This window comes from Octopus bimaculoides, chromosome Z (genome assembly GCF_046866305.1).
Source record: "Octopus bimaculoides isolate indiv1 chromosome Z, ASM4686630v1, whole genome shotgun sequence".
NCBI lineage: Eukaryota > Metazoa > Mollusca > Cephalopoda > Octopoda > Octopodidae > Octopus > Octopus bimaculoides.
The window spans coordinates 11,169,264-11,189,539 of record NC_142944.1 but is presented as its reverse complement, the minus strand read 5'-3'; positions in this window follow the sequence as shown (position 1 = coordinate 11,189,539).

Genomic DNA, 20,276 nt, shown 5'->3' with positions numbered 1-20,276 from the left:
TGGTGGTGTGTTTATGTCTCCGTAACTTAGTGGTTCGGCAAAAAAGACCGATAGAATAAGTACTAGGCTTACAAAGAATAAGTCCTGGGGTCGATTTGCTCGACTAAAGGTGGTGCTCCAGCCAGCATGGCCGCAGTCAAATGACTGAAACAAGTAAAAGAGTAAAAGAGTAAAGAGTATACATATATATGTATGTATATATATATGTATGTGTGTATATATATATATATATATATATATATATATATATATATACACACATGGTGACACATAAAAGGCACCTATTACTACACTCTTGGAGTGGTTGGTGTTAGGAAGGGCATTCAGCCATAGAAACTATGCCAGCATGGAAAGCAGACATTAAATGCTGCTGCTGATGATGATGACGTACATATATATATATATATATATATATATATTTATATTTATATTTATATATATATACATATATATTTTTGTGTGTGTATGTCAGGTTGCTTTTGATTTTCCCCTCCCCATCAACATTATGAGGATGAGAGTAGGAAGACAACTCGTTAAAAAATATGAAATATAGGACACATTCTTGAAAGTAGTTCTAGAAGAACAAGAAAAAAGGAAAGAAAAAAAAAAGTACTGGGTTACTGGTATATGGCAGAAGGATGGTTATCTTTTGATTGGCGATTTATTCAATTAGGAATCCAGAAAAAAATGCACGTCACCTCCACATTGCTGTCATTGCTGTGGCCTCCTCATCCTCTTCCATTGCAGCTGCCTCCCCCTCACTTTTCGCCTAATGACATCATCCTTGCCTTTACAGCCACATTCACTTGCTGATATGCTTTGGGAGCTCACTTTCTGTTGTTACCCCATTGGCTGGTGTTGTCCCGGGAATGTCGGTGCCTTCTGTGTTTGCTTGCTTGCTGGTTTTGTTTTTAATAATTTTAATTTTTTTTTTTTCACAAATTTTGTAAATAGAACTATCAGCCATCAGAATATATGGACTAAAAAGGGTAAAGACCCCCTTCGGTCATGACTGACCATGGGATTGCACCTAGAAAGTTCTCCTCCGAGGCACAAATCCAGGTAAGGTTGTTTATGGAAGACCAGCATTCACCCATGCATACCAGCCTCCCCTCTCCACGCCACCGATGTTATCCAAGGGAAAGGCAAAGACCAATACAACTTTGCACCAGTGACGCCACAACTCATTTCTACAACTGAGTGAACTGGAGCAACAGGAAATAAAGTGTCTTGCTCAAGAGCACAACACATGGCCCAGTCTGGGAATCAAACTCACTACCTTGTGATTGTAAATCCGATGCTCTAACTACTGAGCCATGAACATTGATTATAGAAAGTAGTCTAATATTAGGGCATATAAACATCCCATTTTCTTTTTCGATTACAGGGTTAATATACCCTAATATTAGCCTATTTTCTATTGTCAATATATTGGGAAGGCTTATAAATCTATGTACAAAATTTCCTTCACCACTGTTGGCTAATTTATGCAGAATTCCCATATATTTACTTGCCTATATTATTATTTTTTTTGTTTTCTCTCTCTCCTTGATCACTCTCTCTCTCCTTGATTTCTCTCTCTCTCCTTGATCACTCTCTCTCCTTGAGCACTCTCTCTCTCCCTCTCTTGCTGGGTAACCATGTATCACTGTTACAGCAGTACACCTGTTTCTGCCCTCATTCTTGTTAACTCTCTCCCTCTTTGTTTCTCTCTCTCTCTCTCTCTCTCTCTCTCTCTCCCTCTCTCTCCCCCTCTCTCTCCCCCTCTCTCTCCCTCTCCCTCTCTCTCTCTGGTTGGGTAACTATGTACCACCTCTACAGCAAAACACATGTTTCTGTTCCTCTGTCTCTCAGTCACATTCTAACCTTTTATCATCTGACACATCTGATCACCTCCTCAACCACTATCCTATTAGTTAAATCTTGAATGTCGAAGGATCCCAATGCTGAACTGGGTTTAAAGTACTGCTACCACCACCACCACCACCACCACCACCACCACCACCACCACCGGCCACCACTACCACCACACCACCAACACCACCACCATCACCACCACCACCACCACCACTACCACCACCACTGCCACCACCACCACTACCACCACCACGACCACTACTACCACCACCACTACCACTACTACTACCACGACGACGACGACGACGACGACCACCACCACCACCACCACTACCACCCCCACCACCACCACCACCACCACCACCACCACCACCACCACCACCACCACCACCACCATCACCACCACCACCACCACCACCGCTGCTGCTGCAGCCGCCGTCACCACCACTGCAACACACTGAATTCATTGCTACATTGAATTGTTCTTATCCTGTAAACATACACCAGATATGACAAACAACACCAAATATTGTTCTTAATTGTCATAAGAAGGCACTAGCTGTTGACAGCCAGGGCCTCCATGGGAAAGAGAAATTTTACAAGATGCAGCCATGGCTGCATTGTTGAGAAGTTGAAAAGCTCAATTTGCAACCACGTGGTTTTGGGGTCAGCCCCACTCTGTAACACCTTGGGCAAGCAGGTGGAGCGGGTGCACGAGATAGGAAAGTGGAATATTATATATATGACATGCACACTTTTAAGAATTATGAAATGAATGTCTTTATATATGCATGGCATATCATCCCTTGAATGTTGGGTGATATGCTACGCTTCGGAAGATCCCGTCGAATGTTGGGCAACATACCATAGTTGAGAAAACCTGTCAAACCAAGTGAAATTGTAACCATGGCTGATGTCAGGGTGATGTAACTGGCACCCGTGCTGGTGGAACATAGTGCTTGAGAAGACCCATCAAGCCAAGTGAAAAAATGCCAGGAAGGCGGTGCTGGGCACAGGTGCCATTACGATTTAGTATATTTTAGATTAAAAAAAAACAACTTTGTTTATCTTAATTTTGAAACATAAAAGAAGTATAAAAAAACCTCATTATCTATTGGATGACCCAATAGAATATGGATTTCAGTTTTTACATGTATGTGTTCTTTTTAATACGTGTCTTTGAAAGCATAATCATTTTGTTACAGGATTTTTAATAATTTAAACAAGAAATTCAAATTTTTTGGTTCCTGTTGACATTCTGGTATAAATTTTTTGTAAATATGTTTTCTGTTGCTCTCTCATTAATCTTTTATTTTTTTCCTCTCTGTAGCACAAATAACAGAGAAGTAATTCTAAAAAATTATCTTTAATCAGGAGTGATTTCCCTTGAATGTATTCTTCTCTCACACACTCTCTCTCTTTTTTTTTCTCTCTCTCGCTTTTTTTTCTCTCTCTCTCTCTTTTTTCTCTCTCTCTTTTTTCTCTCTCTCTTCTCTCTCTCTCTCTCTCTCTCTTTTCTCTCTCTCTTTTTCCTCTCTCTCTCTTTTTTTTCTCTCTCTCTCTCTCTCCCTTTGTCTCAAACTGTCTTTCTGTGTGTATGTGTTTGTGTGTGTATGTGTGTGTGTACATGTGTGTATGTGTGTATGTGTGCACATGCGTGTGTGTCTGTATGTATGTTACATATGTGTGTGTGTACGTGTGCATATATACACACACATACACATATACACATGTACAAACACATGCACATTCACACACATACACACATAAATATACATACATACATGTTTATATGTATGTATGTAATGAACATATATACACTTCACAAATATATATATATGTGTGTGTGTGTGTGTGTGTGTGTGTGTGTGTGTGTGTATAAGGCAAGGAAGAAAATGGAAAAGATATTCAATTGACAAACATCAGCAAGATCTATTTATTAATTACAATCATAGGAGTAAATAAATAAATAAATACAACTCTACTCTTACAGCTGTTTCTACTTTGGGGGTCAAGCATGCCAAAGTTGACACATCATACAAAAGTTATACAAAAATTGAACCCCAAAGCTTCATCAGAGAGTCCATAATGGTAAGAAGTAAAATAATAAAAAAGTAAAATAATAAAAAATAGTAAAAAAAAGTAAAGTCCAAGGTTATATCTGGAGGTTGTGAGATCACATCTTATTTCAATTTGATGGGGGAGATGGCAAAGATAAATGTATAATTTTTGTATGATGTGTCAACTTTGACATACTAGACCTCCAAAGCAGGAACAGCTGTAAGAGTATTTATTTATTTATTCCTATGGTTGTAATTAATAAATGGATCTTACCGATGTTTGTCAACTGAATATCTTCTCCATTTTCTTCCTTGCCTTATATAAATTCTGGATAAACTTTTGTTTACCTCTACTTATACCTATTATTCAATTGTACTATTGCCTTGCAACAGTAAGCATTTGGATATAAATAGATACCCCCCTCCTTAGAAGTATATTGGATATTTATTGTCACTTAGATGGTTGTCCAACCTCTAATTCATATATATGTAATTATATATATATATCATCATCATCATCATCATCGTTTAACGTCCGCTTTCCATGCTAGCATGGGTTGGACGATTTGACTGAGGACTGGTGCAACCGGATGGCTACACCAGGCTCCAATCTAATTTGGCAGAGTTTCTACAGCTGGATGCCCTTCCTAACGCCAACCACTCAGAGAGTGTAGTGGGTGCTTTTACGTGTCACCCGCACGAAAACGGCCACACTCGAAATGGTGTCTTTTATGTGCCACTCGCACAAGAGCCAGTCCAGGGGCACTGGCAACGATCTCGCTCGAAAACCCTACAAGGCCAGTCAGGCGGTACTGGCAACGGTCACGCTCAGGATGGTACATCTTATGTGCCACCCGCACAAGAGCCAGTCCAGGGGCACTGGCAACGATCTCACTTGGCTTGCCGGGTCTTCTCACGCACAGCACATTTCCAAAGGTCTCGGTCAGTAGTCATCGCCTCGGTGAGGCCCAATGTTCGAAGGTCTTGCCTCACCACCTCAGCCCAGGTCTTCCTGGGCCTACCTCTTCCAATGGTTCCCTCAACTGTTAGGGAGTGGCACTTTTTCACGCAGCTATCCTCATTCATTCTCACCACATGTCCAAACCAGCGCAATCGTCTCTCTTGCACACCACAACTGATGCTTCTAATGTTCAGCTTTTCTCTCAAGATACTTACACTCTGACGGGTATTCACATTGACATTACACATCCAACGGAGCATACTGGCTTCATTCCTCGCGAGCTTACGCATGTCCTCAGCAGTCACAGCCCATGTTTCACTGCCATGTAGCATGGCTGTTCGTACACATGCGTCATACAGTCTGCCTTTTACCCTGAGTATATATACATATACATATACATATATATATACATATACATATATATATATATATATATATATATATATATATATATATATATATATATATATATATATATATAAATAGATTTATATACACACACATATACATAGAAATATATATATAAAGATATATATATACATATATAGATAGATTTATATATATGTATATATATGTATATGTATATATATGTATATGCATATATATATATATATATATATATATCATCATCATCATCATCGTTTAACGTCCGCTTTCCATGCTAGCATGGGTTGGACGATTTGACTGAGGACTGGTGAAACCGGATGGCAACACCAGGCTCCAGTCTGATTTGGCAGAGTTTCTACAGCTGGATGCCCTTCCTAACGCCAACCACTCAGAGAGTGTAGTGGGTGCTTTTACGTGTCACCCGCACGAAAACGGCCACGCTCGAAATGGTGTCTTTTATGTGCCACCCGCACAAGCCAGTCCAGGGGCACTGGCAACGATCTCGCTCGAAAATCCTACAGGAGCCAGTCAGGCGGTACTGGCAACGGCCACGCTCAAAATGGTGCATCTCATGTGCCACCCGCACAAGAACCAGTCCAGGGGCACTGGCAACGATCTTACTTGGCTTGCCGGGTCTTCTCACGCACAGCCCATTTCCAAAGGTCTCGGTCCGTAGTCATCGCCTCGGTGAGGCCCAATATACATACATGTGTGTGTGAGTGTGTGCATGAGGATGTCACTGTTTCCCTATGACTCATAGTTCTATATCAGTTAACATTATGACTCTCTGTCTCTATAATGTTTGTTGTGTTCACAAGTAATATCTTGTTTCAAAAATAATAAGATTACTCTTTTTTTCTGCTTTTTTTCCCCATTTTCCTGGGAGTTTCATTACACACACACACATATACATACATGTGTGTGTGAGTGTGTGCATGAGGATGTCACTGTTTCCCTATGACTCATAGTTCTATATCAGTTAACATTATGACTCTCTGTCTCTATAATGTTTGTTGTGTTCACAAGTAATATCTTGTTTCAAAAATAATAAGATTACTCTTTTTTTCTGCTTTTTTTCCCCATTTTCCTGGGAGTTTCATTATATAGGTCAGGTCAACAAAGTTTATACATCAACACATATCTAGAAATGCATACATCGCTCTGTCTTATTCTGTCTTTGCATAAAGTGGCTGGTGTTTGGAAGGGCATTCATCTGTAAAAACCTTGCCATAACTGACCTCACCTGTGCTTGTGCCATGTACAAAGCACTCAGTCCACTCTGCTGAGTGGTTGGTGTTAGGAAGGGCATCCAGCTGTAAAAATCCTGCCAAAACAGTCACAGAAGTCTGGTGCAGGCTTCAGCCTGGCCGGCTCTTCTGGTACCATCCCACCCATACTAGCATGGAACACAGATGTTAACTGATGGTGATGATGATGATGATGATATATATATATATATATATACATATATATATATATATATATATATATATATATATATATATATATATATATATATATATATATATATATATATATATATATATATATATATATATATAAAATATATATATACATATATAATATATATATATATATATATATATATATATATATATATATATATATATATATATATATATATATATATATATATATATATATATATATAAAATATATATATACATATATAATATATATATATATATATATGCACGCTATATGTACATATATATATACGCTATATATATATATATATATATATATATATATATATATATATACATATATATATATATATATATATATATATATATATATATATATATATATATATATATATATGCAGTGCATCAGCATGGCTGCAGCTCTGAGCTGAGACTATAGAAAAAAAAAAATATATATATATATGCATATATGGGCACAGGATGTCACCAACAGTAAACAACATGAAATACAAAAACAAATGAGTTAAATATGCAAATGACGAGAGAGAAAATGGTAAACAGGGCAAATAATACAAAGAATACACAGAACGACCCTTCATCAGTTGTCGGCAATCAACGACAATATGAGTCTTTGAAGACAGTTGCTCCCATAAATACCAAAATAAAATTTTGGATTTATGGAGGGTCAAAGTTGGGAACTGTTATATCGCATGTTCGGATGGTGTACCTTCACCAATAACGTACCTCTACTCAACTACCGAACTCTCACAGAACCCAACATCTAGTCTATTGACGGCTCTGGCTCGCTCTACACAATGCTTCTATAACTAGCTACCACATCCACTAATTATACGTACTGGACTAGCTTACTTATCGTTTGTGGGCGTCCACACAACACCTCCCCCTTTGAGAGGTTTTTTTTTTTCTTTTTTCTAAACCCAAATTTATCAATTTTATTTCCTCGGTGAGAAACTGGCATATCTTTTCCTCTTAGCATTAATTTCCATCATTTCTGTAGGTTTTCTTTTCCTGTTTGACGTACACGTCGGTTCTGCTTTTGCTTGTGGTTCTGGGAACTCAAACCAATCATACCATAAATCCATTGGTTCCTCTTGCCTCTCTTGGTTTTTGGTTTAAATGCTTTCTGTGTTCATATTTTGGTCCTTTTACCATGTACATCACGTTACCCAGACGTCCAGTTATACTTCCTTGTTCTCAGTCCTGTTTTCCATTTCTATATATTTTAAAATACACTTCATCACCCGTATTAATAAATTTCATTCTTCTTCCTGAATTTTCTATTTTCTATTTCCTACTTGGCAACAATTTATCAAAGATAGAATAAATTTTTCTGGAAAACATCAAATCTGTGGGTAACCTACCCGACTACGCATTTGGATTCGATGCTATTCTATACACCTGCAAAAACAATGTCATCTTTGTCTCTTCAAGAGTTTCCCATCTGGTCTTTCTTAAAGCTCTCTTATAATTGTATATAAATTCATTAGTTACTATAATTTATTAGTTTCTTTTGCATATTCTTAGTTTATGCATGTGTATGCAAATATAGTATTGGTATATCCCATTTATGTTCATTATAAATTAAATAAATAAAAAATTTTGACATGTACAAATATTTATTTCCCCCCACTGTATATATATATAATGATATGTAAAGGTAAGATCCAAGGATCTAGATGTAGGAAGTTGGTAAGCTTTGGGTAGTCCATAGTAGGTATAAAAAGCAACTCGCAAGACCAATAATAGTTTACTGGCATAGAAGGTTGTAGGTTTTTTTCCCCCATATTGAAGTTCAATAAACTGAAAACAGTCTTTTTTTTTAGATTATATATTTCCAGTGAATTAACTTGGGATTTCTTAGCAACAAACTAACCTTCATTTAAGAAGGGTATCTTTAACCTGATGACTAGGTTGTGGAGTAATTATTACTTCTTCATTGAGTAATTATTACTTCTGAGGATCTGCTAGCTAGGAAACATATGTAGCCTGAGTTTTACCTACTCCACTCACTCAGTTTGGATTTATATATATATAAATATATAGTTTTAGGGAAAAGAACCAAGGTTCATGAACTCATCGACGAAAATCCACTGTCACTTATAGAAAAATTAATAAGTAAAAGCACAATAAATAAGTATAATATAATACAAAGTAAATATCATAAGATAAAGATAATAAAATCACTACACGTGTTTCATAACCAATTCGATGAGTTCATAAACCTTGGTTCTTTTCCCTAAAACTATATATCATCATCATCATCATCGTTTAACGTCCGCTTTCCATGCTAGCATGGGTTGGACGATTTGACTGAGGACTGGTGAAACCGGATGGCAACACCAGGCTCCAGTCTGATTTGGCAGAGTTTCTACAGCTGGATGCCCTTCCTAATGCCAACCACTCAGAGAGTGTAGTGGGTGCTTTTACGTGTCACCTGCACGAAAACGGCCACGCTCGAAATGGTGTCTTTTATGTGCCACCCGCACAAGCCAGTCCAGGGGCACTGGCAACGATCTCGCTCGAAAATCCTACAGGAGTGAGTCAGGCGGTACTGGCAACGGCCACGCTCAAAATGGTGCATCTCATGTGCCACCCGCACAAGAACCAGTCCAGGGGCACTGGCAACGATCTTACTTGGCTTGCCGGGTCTTCTCACGCACAGCACATTTCCAAAGGTCTCGGTCAGTAGTCATCGCCTCGGTGAGGCCCAATGTACGAAGGTCTTGCCTCACCACCTCAGCCCAGGTCTTCCTGGGCCTACCTCTTCCACGGGTTCCCTCAACTGTTAGGGTGTGGCACTTTTTCACGCAGCTATCCTCCTCCATTCTCACCACATGTCCATACCAGCGCAATTGTCTCTCTTGCACGCCACAACTGATGCTTCTAATGTTCAGCTTTTCTCTCAAGATACTTACACTCTGACGGGTATTCACATTGACATTACACATCCAACGGAGCATACTGGCTTCATTCCTTGCGAGCTTACGTATGTCCTCAGCAGTTACAGCCCATGTTTCACTGCCATGTAGCATGGTTGTTCGTACGCATGCGTCATACAGTCTGCCTTTTACTCTGAGTGAGAGTCCCTTTGTCGCCAGCAGGGGTAAGAGCTCTCTAAACTTTGCCCAGGCTATTCTTATTCTAGCAGCTACACTTTCAGCGCACCCACCCCCACTACTAACTTGGTCGCCCAGATAGCGGAAGCTATCGACTACCTCTAGTTTTTCACCCTGGAATGAGATAGAAGTTGTTTCCTGTTTGTTTGCAGTCTTTATTGCACCTGAACATCTGCCACAAACAAAAACTAACTTGCTAGTTAACCTGCCTTTGATGTTGCTGCACCTCTTATGTGTCCATAGCTTGCACCGGGTACATCTTATAGAGTTACTACCTACTCCTTTTCTACATACTGAGCAGGGCCATCTACCTGAAGGGGTTTGTGTTTTATCTACCTTCCTACTTATTAGGATTTTGGTTTTAGCTAGGTTGACTCTAAGGCCCTTCAATTCTAGACCTTGCTTCCACACCTGAAACTTCTCCTCTAGTTCTGATAGTGACTCCGCAATTAGGGCAAGGTCATCAGCATAGAGGAGCTCCCAGGGGCAACCTGTCTTGAACTCCTCTGTGATTGCCTGGAGGACTATGGTAAATAAGAGGGGGCTGAGGACGGAACCTTGGTGGACCCCTACCTCTACCCGGAATTCATTGCTGTACTCATTTCCAACCCTCACCTTACTGGCAGCATCTCTGTACATGGCTCGCACAGCTCTCACTAACCATTCTTCTATCCCAAGTTTCCTCATTGACCACCAGATAAGGGATCGGGGGACCCTGTCAAAGGCTTTCTCCATGTCAACGAAAGCCAGGTACAGAGGTTTATCCTTAGCTAGGTATTTCTCCTGCAACTGTCTCACTAGAAATAAGGCATCAGTAGTGCTTTTACCTGGCACAAACCCAAACTGCATCTCATCTAAATTGATTCGCTCCCTAATTAGTTGGGCTATGACCCTCTCTGTAACTTTCATAACCTGATCTAACAGCTTGATGCCTCTGTAATTATTTGTATCTAAAGCGTCACCTTTACCTTTGTAGCAGTTGACTATGATGCTGCTACACCAGTCATTGGGTATGACTCCTTCGTGTATCACCTGGTTCGTAATACGGGTGACTAGGTTATAGCCAACACTGCCAGATATTTTGAGCATCTCTGCAGTGATTCCTGATGGGCCGGGGGCTTTCCCGGTCTTCATACTCTTAATTGCTTTATCTACCCTGGTACTATCAACTCGGATAGCTGGTCCCTCTATTGGGTCGACATACGGCAGGCTCTCTTTCTCCCATTCATTCTCTTTATTAAGCAATCTATCGTAGTGGCATCTCCAGACCTCTTTCTTTGCATCCTCATTTAATGCAAGCGTACCATCATCCATGCGAACACATTTCTCTCCTACAAAATCACTATTCTCTCTCCTACACTGTCTTGCAACACGAAATACCTCGAGTCTTTGGTCCTCACGGCGCAGAACATTGGCAAATCTTTCCTTATCTGCTTCCCCTCTGGCTAAATAAACCTGTCGCCTAGCCTCCCTTCTGGCACATTGGTACAATTCCCTGCTACCACCGTTCTTCCAGTCCTTCCAAGCCTGTTTCTTTTGTCTAATAGCCCTGTCTACCTCCTTGTTCCACCACCATGTTACTCTGGGTCGGGAGGGGACCTTACACCACCCACAAATCTGGTCGGTGACTTTCAACAGGTTGTCCCGCAGAAATCTCCAATTGTCTTCCACGTTGTATGATGCTATATCCCCTTCTATTTCGTTAAATGCTTCAAGTAACTTGTCTCTAAGTCTCTGTCCGTTTGCAGGGTCTTTAAGCTTCCACACCCTTCTTCTCCAAGCCTGTCTAATTCTGGGCACCCATTTTGCCTTGATCCCAAAGTCGCTATATATATATATATATATATATATATATTTTATACTGTGAAACTTAATTTAATTAAAATTTTTAATAAATTGATTTTAATTGAGTTTTTACCTGTAATTTTGGATTTTTATTCCTAATATTATTATATATATATAATTTAAATATAGGATAAAATCTTTATAAGAATTTATCAAGTAGTTAGCATGAAAAACCTCATAAGGGATAAATTTATTAATTATTCCGTATAAATATATTTATTTATATTAAGTGCATTACTATACATAAACGCCTCATGCTCGGAGGGACTCTAAAAGTCAAACTACCATATTATGGTGTTTATTATGGTAGTTTGACTTTTAGAGTCCATCCTAGCATAGGGAATTTATGTATAGTAATGCACTTAATATAAATATATATGTGTGTGTGTGTGTGTGTGTGTGTGTGTATGTGTGTATATACACACACACATATATGCATATATATATATATATATATATCTTTGAGTGTATTTATATATAAATATGTTTGTTTGTATCTGTACACACACACACAGATAGATAGATAGATAGATAGATATGTATATATGCATGCATTCACACACAATCATCATCATGATTTAATGTCCATTTTCCATGAATGAAAAAGCCAGAAGACCACACAAAGCTTCAATGTCTACTTTGACATGGTCTCCATGGTTGGATGGCCTTTGTAATGTCACCCACTTCACAAATATATATATATATATATATATATATATATATATTATATATATATATCATCATCATCATCATCATCGTTTAACGTCCGCTTTCCATGCTAGCATGGGTTGGACGATTTGACTGAGGACTGGTGAAACCGGATGGCAACACCAGGCTCCAGTCTGATTTGGCAGAGTTTCTACAGCTGGATGCCCTTCCTAACGCCAACCACTCAGAGAGTGTAGTGGGTGCTTTTACGTGTCACCCGCACGAAAACGGCCACGCTCGAAATGGTGTCTTTTATGTGCCACCCGCACAAGCCAGTCCAGGGGCACTGGCAACGATCTCGCTCGAAAATCCTACAGGAGCCAGTCAGGCGGTACTGGCAACGGCCACGCTCAAAATGGTGCATCTCATGTGCCACCCGCACAAGAACCAGTCCAGGGGCACTGGCAACGATCTTACTTGGCTTGCCGGGTCTTCTCACGCACAGCCCATTTCCAAAGGTCTCGGTCCGTAGTCATCGCCTCGGTGAGGCCCAATGTACGAAGGTCTTGCCTCACCACCTCAGCCCAGGTCTTCCTGGGCCTACCTCTTCCACGGGTTCCCTCAACTGTTAGGGTGTGGCACTTTTTCACGCAGCTATCCTCCTCCATTCTCACCACATGTCCATACCAGCGCAATCGTCTCTCTTGCACGCCACAACTGATGCTTCTAATGTTCAGCTTTTCTCTCAAGATACTTACACTCTGACGGGTATTCACATTGACATTACACATCCAACGGAGCATACTGGCTTCATTCCTTGCGAGCTTACGTATGTCCTCAGCAGTTACAGCCCATGTTTCACTGCCATGTAGCATGGTTGTTCGTACGCATGCGTCATACAGTCTGCCTTTTACTCTGAGTGAGAGTCCCTTTGTCGCCAGCAGGGGTAAGAGCTCTCTAAACTTTGCCCAGGCTATTCTTATTCTAGCAGCTACACTTTCAGCGCACCCACCCCCACTACTAACTTGGTCGCCCAGATAGCGGAAGCTATCGACTACTTCTAGTTTTTCACCCTGGAATGAGATAGAAGTTGTTTCCTGTTTGTTTGCAGTCTTTATTGCACCTGAACATCTGCCACAAACAAAAACTAACTTGCTAGTTAACCTGCCTTTGATGTTGCTGCACCTCTTATGTGTCCATAGCTTGCACCGGGTACATCTTATAGAGTTACTACCTACTCCTTTTCTACATACTGAGCAGGGCCATCTACCTGAAGGGGTTTGTGTTTTATCTACCTTCCTACTTATTAGGATTTTGGTTTTAGCTAGGTTGACTCTAAGGCCCTTCAATTCTAGACCTTGCTTCCACACCTGAAACTTCTCCTCTAGTTCTGATAGTGACTCCGCAATTAGGGCAAGGTCATCAGCATAGAGGAGCTCCCAGGGGCAACCTGTCTTGAACTCCTCTGTGATTGCCTGGAGGACTATGGTAAATAATAGGGGGCTGAGGACGGAACCTTGGTGGACCCCTACCTCTACCCGGAATTCATTGCTGTACTCATTTCCAACCCTCACCTTACTGGCCGCATCTCTGTACATGGCTCGCACAGCTCTCACTAGCCATTCTTCTATCCCAAGTTTCCTCATTGACCACCAGATAAGGGATCGGGGGACCCTGTCAAAGGCTTTCTCCATGTCAACGAAAGCCAGGTACAGAGGTTTATCCTTGGCTAGGTATTTCTCTTGCAACTGTCTCACTAGAAATAAGGCATCAGTAGTGCTTTTACCTGGCACGAACCCAAACTGCATCTCATCTAAATTGATTCGCTCCCTAATTAGTTGGGCTATGACCCTCTCTGTAACTTTCATAACCTGATCTAACAGCTTGATGCCTCTGTAATTATTTGTATCTAAAGCGTCCCCTTTACCTTTGTAGCAGTTGACTATGATGCTGCTACACCAGTCATAGGGTATGACTCCTTCGTGTATCACCTGGTTCGTAATACGGGTGACTAGGCTATAGCCAACACTGCCAGATATTTTGAGCATCTCTGCAGTGATTCCTGATGGGCCGGGGGCTTTCCCGGTCTTCATACTCTTAATTGCTTTATCTACCCTGGTACTATCAACTCGGATAGCTGGTCCCTCTATTGGGTCGACATAAGGCAGGCTCTCTTTCTCCCATTCATTCTCTTTATTAAGCAATCTATCGTAGTGGCATCTCCAGACCTCTTTCTTTGCATCCTCATTTAATGCAAGCGTACCATCATCCATGCGAACACATTTCTCTCCTACAACATCACTATTCTCTCTCCTACACTGTCTTGCAACCCGAAATACCTCGAGTCTTTGGTCCTCACGGCGCAGAACATTGGCAAATCTTTCCTTATCTGCTTCCCCTCTGGCTAAATAAACCTGTCGCCTAGCCTCCCTTCTGGCACATTGGTACAATTCCCTGCTACCACCGTTCTTCCAGTCCTTCCAAGCTTGTTTCTTTTGTCTAATAGCCCTGTCTACCTCCTTGTTCCACCACCACGTTACTCTGGGTTGGGAGGGGACCTTACACCACCCACAAATCTGGTCGGTGGCTTTCAACAGGTTGTCCCGCAGAAATCTCCAATTGTCTTCCACGTTGTATGATGCTATATCCCCTTCTATTTCGTTAAATGCTTCAAGTAACTTGTCTCTAAGTCTCTGTCCGTTTGCAGGGTCTTTAAGCTTCCACACCCTTCTTCTCCAAGCCTGTCTAATTCTGGGCACCCATTTTGCCTTGATCCCAAAGTCGCTAACTACTAATCTATGTTGTGGGGTACATTCTTCGCCAGGGTAGGTTTTGGCATTTATAAGCCGCCCTCTTTCCCTATTTCTGGCGAGGATGTAGTCGATTTGGCTAGAGTGTCTGCCGGAGCGGTAGGTGACTAGGTGACTGGCAGGTTTCCTGAAGTTGGTATTGCAGACTATAAGATTGGTTGCATCACAGAACTCCAGCAGTCTGGTTCCCTCCTCGTTGCGGGAACCGAAGCCATAGCCTCCATGTATGCCATGGAAGCCCCCAGCACGACGTCCGACATGACCGTTGAAGTCTCCAGCCACAAAGAGAAGGTCCCTGTCACTCGTCGACGAGGTAGTTTGCAAGAGGGTGTCATAGAATTGGTCTTTCAGACCATCTGGTAGCCCAGGTTGAGGTGCATAGGCTGAGATGACAGTAGCTAATCTATGATGAAGCACTAGTCTGATCTTAAGTACTCTGTCACTTACTCTAACGACCTCGATTACCTTATCCACCCATTTCTCCGCTAGAAGTATTCCTACGCCCCCGACCCCGTCAGTGTTCCCTGCCCAGAAAATCTTGTACCTGTGTTCTTTGCCTGTGAGGAACCTTGCAGAACCTCCTCTCCATCTTACTTCCTGGATGCAGCACATATCTACGCATCTCCGTTCAAGCATCTCAACAATTTCACCAGATCTACCTTTCAGCGTGCCGACGTTGAGAGTGCCAATCCTAACAGTATGGGTGTTGGGGGTGTGGGCCTGTAGCCTGGGAAGAGGAAAAGCAGTGTCGTGTACCTGAAAAGAAAACTTGCAATTGGAAGAATTCATAAGCAAAACATTACCTACAACCTGCAAACATTTCTCAACCTTAATGCGCTACCCAAAGGTAGGGGAGAGGATGGCCAAGGCCACTAGATGGGTTCCGGGAGACAGCCGAGGTTGACAGGATGACAAAGGGATGAACTTCCGGTGGAGGGGGCGGGATGACAGAGGAATGAACTTCCGGTGGAGGGGGTGGGATGACAGAGGAATGAACTTCCGGTGGAGGGGGTGGGATGACAGAGGAATGAACTTCCGGTGGAGGGGTGGGATGACAGAGGAATGAACTTCCGGTGGAGGGGGTGGGATGACAGAGGAATGAACTTCCGGTGGAGGGGTGGGATGACAGAGGAATGAACTTCCGGTGGAGGGGGTGGGATGACAGAGGAATGAACTTCCGGTGGAGGGGGCGGGATGACAGAGAAATGAACTTCCGGTGGAGGGGGTGGGATGGCAGAGGAATGAACTTCCGGTGGAGGGGGTGCGATGACAGAGGAATGAACTTCCGGTGGAGGGGGTGGGGTGACAGAGGAATGAACTTCCGGTGGAGGGGTGGGATGACAGAGGAATGAACTTCCGGTGGAGGGGGGGTGGCAGAGGAATGAACTTCCGGTGGAGGGGGTGGGATGACAGAGGAATGAACTTCCGGTGGAGGGGGTGGGATGGCAGAGGAATGAACTTCCGGTGGAGGGGGTGGGATGACAGAGGAATGAAACTTCCGGTGGAGGGGGTGGGATGACAGAGGAATGACAGACGAATGAACTTCCGGTGGAGGGGGTGGGATGACAGAGGAATGAAACTTCCGGTGGAGGGGGTGGGATGACAGAGGAATGACAGACGAATGAACTTCCGGTGGAGGGGGTGGGATGACAGAGGAATGAAACTTCCGGTGGAGGGGGTGGGATGACAGAGGAATGACAGACGAATGAACTTCCGGTGGAGGGGGTGGGAGGGCGGGTTACCGCCAGCGAGTAGAGAGGGCTCTTAATTGTAGATTTTAAATATTTGAGAGACAACAATGCATAAATCGTAATTTTTTTAAAAGAGCAATGAATTCTGGGTGATTAGAATATAACGTAGCATGAATTTAGGAAGCTTAGAAAATGAATAAGCATGAATTTAAGACAACAACTGAATTCAATTGAATTTCATGGAGAGAAACAAGAAAGCGCAAGGTATTGAGATGTTTGAGGCCGTAAATAAATAAAAATCTCTATCTTATCTGCATCTTGGGTATTTCGTCGTAGTACGTCAGCTAGATAATTTAGAATGGGTTTCTCATTTATATATAGCCAGAACCTGAAGACCTTAAAGGAAAAACTACGAAGGGGGAGAGAGAGGATGGAGGGGTAGACAGAGGCATGGCGGGAGAAAAGATCATCATCATCATCATCATATATATATATAAAGAGAGAGAGAGAGAGAGAGAGGGAGAGGGGGGACCAGTCAAGCAGCACATCACGCTGTAATTCTTGGGCTGAGAAATCAACACTTAAAAGCCATAATTTTAAGGAGCGATAAGAATTTTTGAATAAAGGAAAATGGGTAGTGGTGGTGGGTAGGTACCGCCAGCGAGTAGAGAGGGCTCTTAATTGTAGATTTTAAATATTTGAGAGACAACAATGCATAAATCGTAATTTTTTTAAAAGAGCAATGAATTCTGGGTGATTAGAATATAACGTAGCATGAATTTAGGAAGCTTAGAAAATGAATAAGCATGAATTTAAGACAACAACTGAATTCAATTGAATTTCATGGAGAGAAACAAGAAAGCGCAAGGTATTGAGATGTTTGAGGCCGTAAATAAATAAAAATCTCTATCTTATCTGCATCTTGGGTATTTCGTCGTAGTACGTCAGCTAGATAATTTAGAATGGGTTTCTCATTTATATATAGCCAGAACCTGAAGACCTTAAAGGAAAAACTACGAAGGGGGAGAGAGAGGATGGAGGGGTAGACAGAGGCATGGCGGGAGAAAAGATCATCATCATCATCATCATATATATATATAAAGAGAGAGAGAGAGAGAGAGAGGGAGAGGGGGGACCAGTCAAGCAGCACATCACGCTGTAATTCTTGGGCTGAGAAATCAACACTTAAAAGCCATAATTTTAAGGAGCGATAAGAATTTTTGAATAAAGGAAAATGGGTAGTGGTGGTGGGTAGGTACCGCCAGCGAGTAGAGAGGGCTCTTAATTGTAGATTTTAAATATTTGAGAGACAACAATGCATAAATCGTAATTTTTTTAAAAGAGCAATGAATTCTGGGTGATTAGAATATAACGTAGCATGAATTTAGGAAGCTTAGAAAATGAATAAGCATGAATTTAAGACAACAACTGAATTCAATTGAATTTCATGGAGAGAAACAAGAAAGCGCAAGGTATTGAGATGTTTGAGGCCGTAAATAAATAAAAATCTCTATCTTATCTGCATCTTGGGTATTTCGTCGTAGTACGTCAGCTAGATAATTTAGAATGGGTTTCTCATTTATATATAGCCAGAACCTGAAGACCTTAAAGGAAAAACTACGAAGGGGGAGAGAGAGGATGGAGGGGTAGACAGAGGCATGGCGGGAGAAAAGATCATCATCATCATCATCATATATATATATATATATATATATATATATATATATATATATATATATATATATATATATATATATATATATATATATATATATATATATATATATATATATATATATATATGTATATGTATATATAAATCTATTTATATATATATATATATATATATATATATATATATATATATATATATATGTATATATATATCTTTATGTATATGTGTGTGTTTGTGTGTGTGTGTATATATATATATATATATGTAAATATATAAAAAATAAAAAGATAAAGAGAGCAATGGTAAGGTTGGAGATGTATTTTATGGATAGAGTCTTACAGCTGTTTCTGGGAAGATCCAGTACTTCCCTTCATCGGAGACAGAAAAAATAAAGGAATCTATTATTATATCCATAGGCGGATATTTTTAGTATGAAGTGGTAAAGAGTGTGATGCGCTGAAAAAAAGAGAGAATAGTACTTGAAGTGTAGTTTCATTCCAGTAGTAAATATCCGTGTAAAAATCCGTGTAAAGTAATCCTTGTGGGGATAATCCGGAAATAGATGTTGGAGCGAAGGCTGATATAGCATAGATAGCAGAGGTGAATATATGCCATACTGCGATGAATTGTTGCTTGTTTACTTGAAGAATGGCCAAGTCAAGTGAAAAGTGAGCGGTAATTAGGTCAAGTCATGAAAACAGAATGTGAAAGGGGATAGAGGAGAGATAGAGGTGAAGGATGGTAGCGGTATATTTTTTATGGTCAGTTGATCTTACAGGATAGAGGGGATGAGCATATAGAGAGAAGGAGGGATGGGGGATGAAGTTAAAAGGTCTAGTGAGTAGGAAGGAATGCGCGTATGTAGTATATAGGTGGTGGGGGTATGAGTGATAAACCAAGGACAGAGATAAAGGGAGAGATGGGTGGGAAAGGTAGTTAGTAGTATCATATTCTAGAATGCAGCCAAACCTATTTATAGACGGTGGAAAGGGATTGAGAGAAACGACGTATTCTGTATGCGTTGGTGATGTTGTTGTGAATTAGAGAGTAGAAGAAATAGATTAGGGGGTATATATATGTGGTGATATGATCGAAAGGAAATAATCCTATTCAAAAGATGGATGTTTTTGCCAGGTTGAATAGGTTGCCTGTGGGGGGTCGTGTGATTATGTTGCGTGATCGTTTGTGTAATTTTGCTTGTGATAGAACTTAAATGTGTGGAAAGACCGGTGATTGCAGTTGCTAAACGCTTCGTTATATCGATTAAGTATAGTGGGAGAATTGTATTTTAAAATATGGAACGCCTCTGTTAGGCAAAGCTTGCAGTTGGAGTGCTGGCCCTGGTATGGAGTTCCAGAATCTACAATGGACCATTTTAAGGTGTATTGGGTATTTTTGCTCTTGAGGTGATGAATATGATTGGCTAATGTTGTAGATTTACTGTTTGTCGTATCTAAAAGAGTGCAAATGGGCTGCATAGCGATGTTTGAAGTTTTTAGTTGCACCTATGTATGTAGCAGTAGAGTTATGTAATAGATTTCTCACGGTGCATTTATATATTACATTGTATCTTACGCAATGTGTTTGAAGCGGACAAATAGTCCCGGAGCGACAGTTACAAGTGTAGGAGGCTAGAGGGTTGCGTATGCTGGTGGGTGAGTTATTATTATTGGAGGATATGTTATTGGGGGATGTGTAGGAATCTAGATCAATGGAATTATTGTTATGGCTATTTGTCCTATCAATGTTATTATTGG